Source organism: Crinia signifera, chromosome 8, assembly GCF_055691185.1.
Source record: "Crinia signifera chromosome 8, ASM5569118v1, whole genome shotgun sequence".
Lineage (NCBI taxonomy): Eukaryota > Metazoa > Chordata > Amphibia > Anura > Myobatrachidae > Crinia > Crinia signifera.
In genome coordinates this window covers 182,107,337-182,119,844 of record NC_139224.1, presented here as the reverse complement: position 1 = coordinate 182,119,844, position 12,508 = coordinate 182,107,337, and the positions used below count along the sequence as shown (strand labels likewise).

Below are 12,508 nucleotides of genomic sequence, written 5' to 3'. Positions count from 1 at the left end.
CCTCCTCTTCCCTTCCCTCCCTGCATAGCACATACCTTACACCAGCAACCTTCTCTCCCACACAGTGAGCCTCAGTGACCCCCCCCCACAGCAGTACATAGTAAGGAGAAAAGCATTCTGATATACATGATATATCATAGTTGCCTACCCTCCTGCATTCTGCAGGAGACTCCCTGACATACTGTAGCAGCAATCTCCCTCATGTCACCTAGCCCACATTACACTGTTACATCATAGTTACCTCCCCTCCTGCATTCTGCAGGAGACTCCCTGAAATAACAGCAATCTCCCTCTCTCCCTCATTAGTCTAGCAATCTCCCTCATGTCACCTAGCCCACATTACACCATTACATCATAGTTACCTCCCCTCCTGCACCCTGCAGGAGACTCCCTGACATAGCAGCAATCTCCCTCTCTCCCTCATTAGACTAGCAATCTCCCTCATGTCACCTAGCCCACATTACACTGTTACATCATAGTTACCTCCCCTCCTGCATTCTGCAGGAGACTCCCTGAAATAACAGCAATCTCCCTCTCTCCCTCATTAGTCTAGCAATCTCCCTCATGTCACCTAGCCCACATTACACTGTTACATCATAGTTACCTCCCCTCCTGCATTCTGCAGGAGACTCCCTGACATAGCAGCAATCTCCCTCTCTCCCTCATTAGTCTAGCAATCTCCCTCATGTCACCTAGCCCACATTACACCATTACATCATAGTTACCTCCCCTCCTGCACCCTGCAGGAGACTCCCTGACATAGCAGCAATCTCCCTCTCTCCCTCATTAGTCTAGCAATCTCCCTCATGTCACCTAGCCCACATTACACTGTTACATTATAGTTACCTCCCCTCCTGCATTCTGCAAGAGACTCCCTGTCATAGCAGGAATCTCCCTCTCTCCTTCATTAGTCTAGCAATCTCCCTCATGTCACCTAGCCCACATTACACTGTTACATCATAGTTACCTCCCCTCCTGCATTCTGCAGGAGACTCCCTGTCATAGCAGGAATCTCCCTCTCTCCTTCATTAGTCTAGCAATCTCCCTCATGTCACCTAGCCCACATTACACTGTTACATCATAGTTACCTCCCCTCCTGCATTCTGCAGGAGACTCCCTGTCATAGCAGGAATCTCCCTCTCTCCTTCATTAGTCTAGCAATCTCCCTCATGTCACCTAGCCCACATTACACTGTTACATCATAGTTACCTCCCCTCCTGCATTCTGCAGGAGACTCCCTGACATAGCAGCAATCTCCCTCTCTCCCTCATTAGTCTAGCAATCTCCCTCATGTCACCTAGCCCACATTACACCATTACATCATAGTTACCTCCCCTCCTGCACCCTGCAGGAGACTCCCTGACATAGCAGCAATCTCCCTCTCTCCCTCATTAGTCTAGCAATCTCCCTCATGTCACCTAGCCCACATTACACTGTTACATTATAGTTACATCCCCTCCTGCATTCTGCAGGAGACTCCCTGACATAGCAGCAATCTCCCTCTCTCCCTCATTAGTCTAGCAATCTCCCTCATGTCACCTAGCCCACATTACACTGTTACATCATAGTTACCTCCCCTCCTGCATTCTGCAGGAGACTCCCTGTCATAGCAGGAATCTCCCTCTCTCCTTCATTAGTCTAGCAATCTCCCTCATGTCACCTAGCCCACATTACACTGTTACATCATAGTTACCTCCCCTCCTGCATTCTGCAGGAGACTCCCTGTCATAGCAGGAATCTCCCTCTCTCCTTCATTAGTCTAGCAATCTCCCTCATGTCACCTAGCCCACATTACACTGTTACATCATAGTTACCTCCCCTCCTGCATTCTGCAGGAGACTCCCTGTCATAGCAGCAATCTCCCTCTCTCCCTCATTAGTCTTGCAATCTCCCTCATGTCACCTAGCCTACATTACACTGTTACATTATAGTTACATCCCCTCCTGCATTCTGCAGGAGACTCCCTGACATAGCAGCAATCTCCCTCTCTCCCTCATTAGTCTAGCAATCTCCCTCATGTCACCTAGCCCACATTACACTGTTACATCATAGTTACCTCCCCTCCTGCATTCTGCAGGAGACTCCCTGTCATAGCAGGAATCTCCCTCTCTCCTTCATTAGTCTAGCAATCTCCCTCATGTCACCTAGCCCACATTACACTGTTACATCATAGTTACCTCCCCTCCTGCATTCTGCAGGAGACTCCCTGTCATAGCAGGAATCTCCCTCTCTCCTTCATTAGTCTAGCAATCTCCCTCATGTCACCTAGCCCACATTACACTGTTACATCATAGTTACCTACCCTCCTGCATTCTGCCGGAGACTCCCTGACATAGCAGCAATCTCCCTCTCTCCTTCATTAGTCTAGCAATCTCCCTCATGTCACCTAGCCCACATAACACTGTTACATCATAGTTACCTCCCCTCCTGCATTCTGCAGGAGACTCCCTGTCATAGCAGCAATCTCCATCTCTCCCTCATTAGTCTTGCAATCTCCCTCATTTCACCTAGCCACATTATGTAGCTGTTTAATTTTTGGGAAACAAAAGGATCGGAGATAGATACATTTACATTGAATCATCAGTACCATTTCCCAGCATTGATAAAACAAAATTATCCCTATGGCTACATGCCTTGTCTTGTGGCCTTTTATATGGAACCATGTGTAAGACACAATGGGCCAGCTTCATTTCTTTAGCAAGTATAGTAGATCTTACTAACTGCTTTGGGGATCATCTACATTTGGATATAAGTAAATTTATAAGATTCCTCTCAGATGTAGCAGTACACACCCACGCTTCTAGGTGCCACCTTCACAATCTGTCCATATATGAAAATAGACACACCCTTTGGGAGGAGCATGACACTCCCCCTAAATGGGGCATTTTGCAAAATTCTACTATCAACTATAATCTACCTGAAACTAGTTTTCAAAAGTAGGCAAGTATGCACATACTACATATGAGGCACATGCAGAAAACAGACCTGGGCTGGGGATGAGGCTCCGCTGGCCCCCAGGCAGTACCTCAGGGGTCTTTAGACTTAGCAGGCATCGAGCACCCCCAGCTTGGCCAGCCTGGACCAGGCCTCCAGGAAGTGGGGCTCTTCTTCAGAAGCAGCTCCGCTGTGTACACGGGGCTGAGGCCGGCTGGGGAGAGCGTAGGGTGGCTACGGTGTTGGGGTGCTGGACGACATTCCGACAGTCATTACCCCGACGTCGGAATCCCGACTGCTCCCTTGTGGGGGTCCACAACCCCCATAGAGGAAGAATAAAATAGGTGGCGAGCGCAGCAAACCACTGTGCCCGCAGCGAGCCTGCAAGGGGCTTTGTTGCGCTCCCCCCCCCCCGCTGTGCAGTCGGGATTCTGATGTCGGGCTAATGACTGTTGGAAACCCAACTGTCGGTGTGTTATACCACACCTGCAGGGTTGCAGTGTGCAAGGAGAGGCAGGGCAAGATTTAGGGGTCAGGCCGTCCCTAGGAACAATATCTTTGCCCCCCTCCCTTTTCAGAGTTTGTTATAGGGCACAGTGGTTAATAGAGAGCAAAGAAAGAGTGAAAGAGAGGGGGAGTGAGTGGACAGTTAGAAGAAAGAGGGGACAGTGTATATATACTTGTACACCACATCCTCTGTCCTGAGCTGATGGGGTGGAGCAACAGGGGGTGAGCTGATGGGGAGCAAGAGGGGGTGAGGTGACTAGAGAAAAGGGATGGGTAGAGCGGAAAAGAGGAAAAATATGGGGCGGGAAGTGAAATGAGAGGGAGAAGGTGACAAGGTGAGGTGACAGGGCAAGAGGGGGTGAGGAGATGGGGGGCTAGTGGGTGTGAGGCGAGAGAGGGTGAGAATACAGAGCTACAGGGGGGGGGGGGGAGCTGACGTCATCAAAGATCCTTTTCACGTCACAAAGGAAAACTAGCCACTACCCAGGAGAAGGGGCCGTTTTGTGTTTGCGGGGAAGTGGGCGTGGCCTCAAAGGTATTGCTGTAGTCACACCCTCATTTTACTCATGCTAAAGTACTGTTGTATACTTGGGCACCATATAGGGTGGGTGAGTGACGGAAATGCGGAACCTCCAGCTGCTAGAGCCTGTTATCTATCACGCTTTCAGTTTTTACAATTGTCCCATCATGCCTTAGGTCCACGTATACCTAGAGGGGGAATATAAATCTGTGGCGAGCGTACAATGCAGCTAAAATTAAACAAAATAACCTACACCTACGTGCAGGGCTATTTTTCAGTAGGCTCCAGCAGGAACTGAGGCCCTTATTCTAGTTCACTCTTCTGACAAAATATTTCTTAGATGGACAAAACCATGTGCACTGCAGGTGAGGCAGGTGTTACTTGTGCAGAGATAATTAGATTTGGGTGGGGTTTTACACCTGCCTCACCTGCAGTGCACATGGTTTTGTCCATCTTAAGGTTTAAGATTACCCAGTACTTTTTGTGCTAAAATAGCATCGTTGTGCATGTGATGCGATGGTATTTTAGCAAAAAAAGTACGGGGGTAATTGGTACATGTATGGGCACCTTAAGCATACCTCCCAACTTTTGATGATCCTGCGGCGGGACCCAGCTGATGCGCGCCACCGGGGGTGTGGCCTAATTTGGGGCGTGGCATATACTCGCGACTCTTACGCGAGGCCACTCCCCCATTTTGCTGCTATGGGGGCATGACCCAGAGGCTCTGCGAGCCTCTAGCCATGCCCCCAGCCCCCTGGCTGCGGGAATAGACGCTGTGTGCATGCGCACAGCGTTTATTCCCCGCTGCCTAGCAGCCGACAGGGGGGACTCCCTACAGCCCCCCTCACCGCGGGACACTGCCGGCCGCGGGAGGGACAGCGGGACAGGTCCTTATAATCGGGACTGTTGGGAGGTATGACTTAAGAAATATTTTGTCAGAAAGAGTGAACTAGAAGAAGGGCCTCAGTTCCTGCTGGAGCCTGTTGAAAAATAGCCCTGCCTACGTGAATTACAGATAAAATAAAAAACGTTGTGAGGGCATCTAACAACTTCCGCCCTGACATAACATCACATCCTGTAACCAATACTGAAGGGGATCTACTCCCGGAGTATCTGCTGCTTGCAGTGCTCTCTCCTCCCGGGTAGGGGGCAATGGTGGTCCTCGACTGCTCTGCGTCTTCTCTCGCACTCGGCCTCCCGTCTTGTTGGCCCGGCCGGACATGGCAGTGACAGCAGCACAGGCAGACGGAGCAGCCGGGCCGCACACAGCTATCACCGGGCAGGAGGCCTCACCCTCGCCGCGGACTGTAGTGAGCAGCAAGGCCGGGGACAGGCACGGCATGAGGAGCCCTCCGGCACGTACCCGTAGGACAGGACGGAGTACATCAGGGCAGAAGGGGTAAGTTCCCCCCCTCTACCTGCTGATGCCTTTTACTGCCCCAGGTCCTGGCACATTGCTGTGTTCATTGTTAAACTTTTGTGCGTTGTGGCCCGTTGTTGTGTTACACTGAAAGTCTGCACATGGATGGAAGTGACGGATATGGGTCAGTGTTTAGGTTGACCATTATTGGATTAACATGTGAAAAAGGTCGACATGGTCAACAGTTCTACATGAAAAAGTTAACATCAATTTTTTTAAATGTTTTTCTGTGTCTACGTCAACAAAGATCATCATGGAACCCGTATACTGTAAGCGCACAGTGTCCCCTCGTATTGGCGCCCTGCCCTGGCTATGCTGTACACTATTATATTATTTTTCTGTGGGACTGGAATGGTAAAGTATGAACAAGTCGGTTAGAAAGAAATTGTCGGCCTAATGCATGTGTACCTTTTTTATGTGTCGACCTTTTTGACTGTTGACCATTCCATTAATGTCAAAAAGGGTGCTGAGTGGATGGCACACGTGGGTGCCGATTGGACGGGTTTCATAGGTAAGATGGCACAAGTCCCATAATGGCTCTGGAAATAAAAATGCATTTTGCCAGTACTTCTCCCCATTTCCCAGCGATAATGTTGTGAAACGGCCCCAGTATCCTCCCTTGCACATCATAGACTACATCTACCCCCAGGTCTCTTACTATCTGTGAGATATTAGAAACTGCTGCCAATAAGGTTACAGTAACAGCTTGTGAATAACAGCAGCTCTGTCTTGAAATAATAGCTAAATTTTTTTAATTGCTGTTCTATTAAAATCTGGACACCATACATTTCTTTTAATAAGCTCTGCACGGATCTTCCTAGCTGACGCGTGATACACCACATGCCTTCCTTGCGTTATGCCGTTTTTCTGGCATATATCAGAATTCCTCTGGCCTCCTTCCCTGTTCTGGTAATGCCAATCTGCTTACATTGACAATTGGCGATCTGTCTTTAACTCAAGGATCCAAATCATTTTTGAGTTGGAATAGGCAAATTGGGGATTTCCAAAATGCTGCATTTTCCTGATCCTGTTACACAGCCATTGGGAAAATGGGCAATTGCCCAGATACTACCTTGATGTTTGGGCCTCATTACTTTGTGTATTATTATCTGCAACTACTAACAATTAATGAATTGAACAATATGTTAATTCCAACGAGCGTTCCTCATCCTCCGATCTTATGGTCCTGCGCTATCTAATACGCAACAGAAGCAATGCAGGGGGCAGATGTAATGCGCAGAGAGCGTAAAGCCCCGAGCGCACAGGGTGACCTGGCACTTTAGCTGAGTAACGTGCTTCAGCATGATCGCTCAGCACACATCACAGTTTTAATAGGCAAAGCACTGCAATCTAGGGAAAGCTAATGCAAGCACTGGCTTTCCTTGCGGGCGATGGCGACATGCGAGGTCCCACATCGCTATTGCTGCAGGGCATACACGCAGAGCGATACATGCTCCTTTTCTATGCGATCTAGTCACTTCGCTTAGAGAAGGGGCTTAAATTGCCCCTTGTGTATGCTGCCTTAGATTTGGGAGAGGTGTGTTGAAACTGACATCTAAATGACAGTGTAAAAACAAAGCAGCCAGTATTTACCCTGCACAGAAACCATATAATTCACACAAATGTAATGGGGCCTACACCTGGTTCAATTATCAAGTGCAATTGGATCTTTTTATTTCAAATAATATTGTGTCTAGGTCAAATTGCTCCATGTGTATTTGCCTTGCGATGCACGCTCCCGTGTAGTCAATCTCTCAAGAAACAATAGTGTGCGCATACAGGTATATTGCATGCAACATCCACAACCCTGTAAACCAGCCCACTATTTAAATGTATTACTATTGTAGTGTAATCGTCCAAATCTCATAGCACACATTATATGGCTCAAATCACACATTTCACCATGTTTAGGCCCCTTAACTCTCAGTATGTTACATCTGCCCCACCTGCAGCACAGCATGCTTTTGCCCATTTTAAGAACTTTGTCCTACAGTATGATCAGGTCTCACACATGTTGTGCTACATCTTTATCATCTGTCACTTCTACCCCTTCTGTGTCACCCCTGTCTGTCTAACCCTCCCCTTTAGAATGTAAGCTCTCACGAGCAGGGCCCTCTCTCTCAGATTTTCTTAGAATATATATACAATATAGCTTCCTTCCATGAATAAACACAGATTTGCCAGTCACTGCTACTTTACAAATGCGTGTTTACTTTATTAGCATAAAGTCATGTTGTATACATACAGCAGGGTTCCACAAATCCCGGGAGCCAGGTCTTCACGGTGACCTCATTCTGCTTGCTGTCGACCAGATTTTTTTTATGGAGGAAGCAGAATCTTGTTGTGGCAGCCTGCCTCCCCCGCAGAGAGCCGCAGCAGCCCGGCCACCCCCGCATACGAGCCTAGTGTTCCCACTAAGCATGTTTTGTGGGTCACCGTGCCCTGCCCGGTGTTTAAGTTACTGAATGTGTGCTCTTCCCGGGCCGCTGGCAAGCTGCTGAGGTCTCTGTTAACAGCGACTGTCAGCTCTTCCAGATGCCCCCCGCTGCGTTGACATGCCGCTGATAACCTCCGCTGAGAGTGGCTCACTAGGGCTGGACAGGTTCTGGCTGGCCCAGGGTGCCCCATCCCTGCAGTCTGGATGCACAGCCACAAGATGGCACCATATTTGAAATGGCAACCGGGGTCATGCAGTTTAAAGGAAAAGCTCCCCTCAGATAAGTAAGGAGGAGGTAGCAGCTGGAGCAGAAGAGGCCGGCCTGGGCGGTGAGTATTATTGGGGCATTATATGCATGGCACTGCTGGGGGCATTATTTGCATGGCACTGCTGGGGGCATTACAGCGTGTGATATTTGTAATGGACATTATGGCTTATGTACATTTTTGGTGTGCGCTTCATTCAGCGCATTGTCCCTATTATTGGTATATCTGGCTCCTACATTTTCATCCTGGCTCCTAGATTTGAAGAAATTTGTCGAACCCTGCATACAGGAACTCAGTCATTTAGTATCCATACAGGTTCACCAGTGGGAATACAGAGCAATCTTAATGGCCATTTAAATTGATTCAGCCATCTATATGTGTGTGTTCCTGCTAGGCTGCGCCAAGCTTGTTTTTTTTTCCTTTATGCTACCCCCGTGCAGCACCGCCCTGCCCTAGAAGGAAATCTGTCTCTATCTCTCTATATATTTCTTTCTCACAAACCATGGCAGCCATTACTCTGGGTTTAGATCCCATTCACAGCTTTAGACAGGTAGTTTTTTTTTCTCTGGCTCCACCCACCTTGGGTATATATACCTCCTTTACCTCCTCAGTCTTTTTTCTGTCTCAGTTAGACTAGGTAGTGTAGGTTTGTTTATGTCTTCACTGAGGCATACCTAAGTGTTCTCGCCTTATGCGCCTCTGTGTAGCTATGCCAGAGGGGGTGGTGCCCGGGGAGAAGACACCGGGCAGTACTGGAGTGCACATCCCTTTAGGGATGTAGCGGTTTTCCCCTGCCGCAAGAACCGGAGGCAGCATGGTTAGCGGTGGGGAAGGGCGGAAGTCTGCGGCATGAGGGGCAGAAGTGACGCGTCGGCGTCCCTCTGGAGTATCTGCGCAGGTGCCGCCCTCAAAGCTGGGAGGAGGTGACATACCAGCATCTACCGCAGCAGTCTGCGCATGAGCCCGACCTCTATACAGGGGAGAGGGCTTTAAAATGATGCCGCACACCGCTGACAAGCTACCTGTTTATCCGGTGGCAGCAGGCTATTCAGCTTCATCATGGAATAGGAGCATGGTTAGGGTACTTCTCCCCCAAAACCTTTAAGTGCCTTGGAGAGGTAATTTCTCAGAGGCACAGGATTTTTTTTTATACCTTTCTCTAAAGGACTAGTTAGTGATTGCTATCTGTTGTTTCTAGTGTGTCTAAAGGTTCTGGAAGGAAAAGCACCAGCAAGAAAAGGAAACTGTCTAGAGATTGTGAATGCTGCAGTAAAGTCTTTTCTGCTGAGAAAGGAGTGACAGTTTCTCAGGATTGCAAGACTGCTGGTAGTCCGTCTAGACAAATCCAGCAATTTATGCAATGGATGAAAGACTCATTTGCTACTTTTGCTAAGAGGAGTTAAAACAATTGCAAGGATCAAAGAGATCCAGGTCACAGACTAGCCTGGATATGGACTATAGGGCTGATTCACCAGTTTTCCTCTGAGGAGAAGCATGGTGGTTCAGGCTCAGTCAGGTGGAAAGTGAAAGGTCCTTTAATCTGGATACTATTGATAATCTTAAAACATATACAAAACATGGAGTATAAAGATACGGTGCAGGTGGAAATAAGAATCCACTGTTTGAAGATCGGTCTAAGAACAGATCTTTTCCAGTACATAAATTGCTGAAGGATCTAATGTCTACACAATGGCAGACCATTGAAAAAAAGTTTAGCAATTTTAAAAGGATTGATCAGATGTTTCCGATAGATGATGAAATATTTAATGGCTGGTGCGGGATATCAAAAATAGATACGACCTCAGATACTGCAGCATCTAAGACCACTATTAGAGGATGGAGCAATCTAAAAGATGGAATGGATAAAAGGATATAAAGTTCTTTAAAGAAACTTCACAGAGCATCAGCAGTATCACTTAAAGCTGGCGAGGCAATGTCCTCTACTTCTAGAGCACTTGGGGTTCCATTAGGGTGAATGATTTGGAGGAGAAGATCTCCAGGCAATATATTGTGGCAGGAACGAACTCTATTACAGCCAACATCTCAGAGTTTGTAGACTTCGTGCTCCAACCTGAGGTAGTGAAGATCAAGTCATATTTAAAAGACACCATCGATATGATCAATTTTGTTGAACACATAGCGTGGAAAACAGGAGACATCCCTGTGACAGCGGATGTAACATCTTTATATTCCATAATAGACCACCAAATAGGAATAACAGCTGTAGAATTTTTTCTTATTAAAGGAGAGATGGAAAGGAGAACAATTGATTTCCTGAAGGAGGCGATTCAGTTCATCTTGAATAATAACTACTTCTGGTTTAAAGAATGATACTATCAGCAAGTAAAGGGCACCGCGATGGGGACCAAATTTGCCCCTGCGTACGCCAATATGTTCATGGGCTGGTGGGAGGACTGTACGGTTTGGAACAACAACAACCACATAAACCACATTAGGGTGTGGAAAAGGTATATAGATGACATCTTTTTCGTATGGAGTGGAGGACAGCCAGCTTTAGAAGATTTTTGCAATATCCTTAATCAGAATGAGTACAACATCAAACTCACCTACAGTAAGAGTGAAACCTCTATACAATTTCTGGATCTGAAAAAGGAAGGCAAGCTGCACACAAAAAACTATTCGAAGCCCACTGACAATAGTTATATTCCAGTCTCCAGTAACCACCATTCAACATGGCTCAAATGCATTCCATCAGGACAACTCCAGAGAGTAAGAAGAAATTGTTCAGAGACGGAAGTCTTTGAACAACAAGCCAAGGAAATGAAGAACAGGTTTATCGAAAAAGGATATCGGGAGACAACTATTGATGAAAAAATTCAAGAATTGATGTTAAAAGATAGATCATCCATGCTACAGTATAAACCGAAGGAAAAAAAGGAGAAAAACAAATCGAGCATGGCCTTCATCACTTGATTCAATAATCAATACAAAGAGTTAGAGAAAGCCATAAAAAAACACTGGCACAGCTTAACTATGGATCCCCTATTAAAAGATCATATTGGTGAGAAACCTAAGTTCGTGTACAGGAGAGCCTAGAATATAAAATCCCGTTTAGTAAAAAGTGCTATCCCGGAACAAAGAGAGGGCAGAGTTAAAACAAACGGATTCCATCGATGCGGAACGTGCCAGATGTGTAGGACCCATAAAAACACTCCCACAAAAGTAGTTGATTTTTTGCATCCACCTCCAATGGCTCTTCTTATAAAATACATGAGTTTATAACCTGCAACAGTAAAAATTGCATTTACCTGATCCAGTGCAAGTGTGGCCTTCAGTACATAGGGAAGACCAGCAGAACCCTAAGAGAGAGATGGGCAGAACATGTCCGAAATATAAAAAAGGGAATGAAAGGACACCTCCTCTCCGAACATTTTGAAAATAAACACAAGTGCTCACCTCAAGACATCACATTAGTGATAGGGATCAAAAAAGTAGTAGGCAACTGGAGACAGAAAGGAAGTGACACCATCCTGGCACAGAACGAAATGATATTCATATACAATATGAACACCCTTACCCCTAAGGGATTAAATGGGGACTTCAAAATCAAATGGTTCTTGTGATAAAGGACCACTACCATTTGTAATACCCACAGTTCAGATCTCATTTCGTAATTTATACCATCTGACGTTATTCATCACCATGATAATTTTTTCATTCATCCCTTTTTTTAAATTGATTTATGCAAATATTTGTGCAGGATACATTAGATGTAATTATGTAAATTAAAAATTTGGCCGTGCCTACCAATATGCGATCCAAACTTAACATTATATGGATCCCCCCTCTATTAAGAATAGCATTTCCGGAAGTAATGGTGGTGCGTGCCAAAATGCATTCCAGCACTCGTTTTCAGGATCATATTAACCGCAGAAATCTATCCAAGATGGCCGTGCATGTCATCTTGCGGCCTCAGTTCAGTTTTCAGTATCAGAAATCTATCCAAGATGGCCGTGCGTGTCAACTTGTGGTCCACAGCACGGAACGAAGGCACATCACATTCGGCATCCAGAGACCGGATGCAGCGTATGTATAAACGTCACCTTGTGGAAGAGGAGGTCTAAGCAGCGCCAGGAACCCTGTAACCTGCCTCATATAGTAGCGACATAGGAAGTAGGAGGAAATGACTTGCTAGTACACAGCTTACGGGGCTTGCTGCCCTTATATGTACTTCCGGTTAGGGTTTCCGGCCTATTAAGTTATTTACATCTTTTATCATGTTTCCCAGTCTCGTTTTTGTATATAAATGCATATATATGTATAGTTTTTTTATGTACTTGTATTTCAAGAGATGTGTGGTGTGGTTTTTTTTTTTTTTTAGGTAATGCATTTTTATTTGGTTTATCACGCCCACTGCACCATTTCAGAGGGAGGGACCTTTAGAGGGTATTTAAACATGGCCC

The 12,508-nt window shown here is 46.5% G+C and overlaps 1 protein-coding gene across 1 annotated transcript in view; it reads left to right on the top strand.

Moving 5' to 3' along the window:
• The first annotated feature begins 5,064 nt into the window (after nt 1-5,064).
• ZFYVE9 (zinc finger FYVE-type containing 9) overlaps nt 5,065-12,508 on the top strand; it is a 107,866-nt gene continuing 100,422 nt past the window's right edge. The window contains exon 1 of the mRNA XM_083157936.1: nt 5,065-5,360. The gene's annotated coding sequence lies outside the window, so the exon portion shown is untranslated. The remainder of the gene's footprint in view (nt 5,361-12,508) is intronic.